Below are 2,465 nucleotides of genomic sequence, written 5' to 3'. Positions count from 1 at the left end.
ACTCGTACATAGTCTCGCTTTGTTTGAGACGGAATATCCTCTCGTGAAAATCGTACTCAAGGTCCTTTGGGTGAAAGCGCGTGCGCAATTGTTGCTTGAACAATGGTCACGTGGGATTCATATTCGCTCTCTCACATTCGGCTATAAAAGCGCGACACCGATTCGACATCGACTTGTCTAAGTTGTTGGAGATCATCGTCACGAAATCGGACGAATCTGTCTCCATTAATTCACGTATGCTTGCGTAATATTGCTAGGTGGCGAATATCCACAATTCAATATCTTTGCCATACTTGTCTTCATACATCGGAGGGTCCTTCATCTTTTGCTCACCCGTAGCGGCAAGGAGATATTCGGATCCCGCATTAGCTTGTTGCATTTGGGCTTGCATCTGAGCTCGATACTGCTGTTGCTGCTGCGTGATGTATACCAGCAGTTGCTGGATTCGGGACCAGGGGCACCATGAGCAGCGTTTGTAGTAGCGGAGGCTGATTCAGCCTGTGCGTTGGCGCTGGCCCCCTTCTCTTGGCGCTTGCGATCTTGTATTTGTTCGCATCGTAGGTCGAGTAGCGTCAGCATCGCTCGGAGCAATTACACGGCTCTGTTGACGAGGGCAAGGGTTTTGTGACGGACGCTCAGACGCTCGACTCCTTCTTGAGTGATTACAAACTGAACTTCTCAACACAAGTCTATAACATTACTAGAACCCTAACCCGAAGTTAAACGAAGCGAAAACATTTCCGATTAAAGTTTCTCCCTACAATCGACGTTTCTTGTCTTCGTGGATGGAGTGATCAAAAGTTCCTTCAAGATTTTTTGGGTTTGCTCAATACGTTTTTTTTTTTTAGCAATTCATTGATGTCTTGAACGATGTTCCGAGCTACCTTGTCCTTTAAATCCGGTATTTCGTTTCGGATCAGGCGGACGAGCCTAAGTTGCTTGACCGTTGTTAACCACAAGTCCAGACGGAGCTTATCAAGTTGCTCGTGTCGATCAGTCAAAGACTCAGTGGTGTTTACAAACGGATCTTCGGGCTAGCGAGTCTTTCGCTTACTCATACAAAAAGCACTCTGAAACAGATGCAATAGCAACAGATGTAGATCAAGCACAACCAAGTGGGTATCTAACGGACGTTCACTCCACGTTTTCTGGCGCGGTACAAGGATTCACGAAAAACGTGAAAGCGTTAGACCCCAGACCACCAGAAGTAGTTCCGACTGAGTGTCCCACACTAGTGTGCAACCACACTAACTAGCCACCGAACGTAACGGTTCGTGCTGAGACAATACCTGTTGTGATCTAGTGCTTTCCCACGATGTGGCTGGCACGAATAATCTCAGGACAACTCGCTTCTGGCGATGCCACCACGAGTGCCCTACTTGAACCGGAGCTTGACACGACGAGTGCTACTATGTCACAGTAGCGTCGAGGAGGCGTTCGAGGCGAATACAGCGCAAGCTAAGCGCTGGAGACTGTTGTTGTTGTTGGAGGAGGAGTTTTTGCTTGAAGGCAAATTGAGAAGCGATTGATAAGTTAGAGTTGGCGGCGGCAAGCTAGTAGCTGCCGCACAGCGAATAGTTCTTAGAAACTGAACATACACACATGTACCCAGGTCCCATCCTAAAACCTATTTTTCTCAAATCCTGCTTTACCTGTAACTACCAATGAAAGTCTACGAATCCTAAGCTTATCTTGGTCGGAAATTTCGCACAGCGTCCCATAATCAAAACCTCCGGATGGAAACTTGATTGTTGCAAATCCATGGAATTTTGAGCCAATAGAATAATAGCCTGATGTAAAAGACGCGCAATATTAAGTTTACGCCAAACCCCCATAATAAGCTAGCCAGCTGTGCTCAATATTTGGCGTGGCTGGTCACTTCCATGCCATTGGCCAGCGACCACCACGTCACAGTTCTAGTTCACCTTTAATCACCGACTGTCCATCTTAGCTTAGTGACCAAGAGCTACCTTGTTCGGGTTTCAAGAGACAAGCTTTGTCGGTCTAAATATGGTCTTTACGAAGCTTGCTGAACCGAGAGGTCCTACGCTGACGGCTGTCCTTCTTGGGTCTCAGCTCAAACAGTGAAGCCTCTGTTCACCCGGTGATCGTAGTCGTAGGTAGAGAGTGACGGCCTAGAGGGAGCTGAGAGTCGTTACGCTCGGCGTTTGTGCTCATCTGACTGTCCTTATAACGTGCTCTTTCTTGTGATGTAGTATCGTATTTATGGTTGCTGTAACGCCACTCGTCAGAATGCGCGTATAATGTACATCGATGTGAAATATGTAAAAAAAATTGCCCTTAACCCTTTCGTAGTCAATGGGGATATTTTGCCCCCTTTGGAAGGTGTATCCTCGAGTACCACTCGTGTCATCCACGAAAGGGGACAAAATGCACGCTTTGGTGTGAACGAAGCGGAATCGCCCTTTCTTCGTGAGCTACAGCGATTGCAGAAGAGTTGCTGT

This window comes from Phytophthora parasitica, assembly GCF_000247585.1.
Source record: "Phytophthora parasitica INRA-310 unplaced genomic scaffold supercont2.14, whole genome shotgun sequence".
Taxonomy (NCBI): domain Eukaryota; phylum Oomycota; class Peronosporomycetes; order Peronosporales; family Peronosporaceae; genus Phytophthora; species Phytophthora nicotianae.
This window is presented reverse-complemented; position numbering follows the sequence as displayed.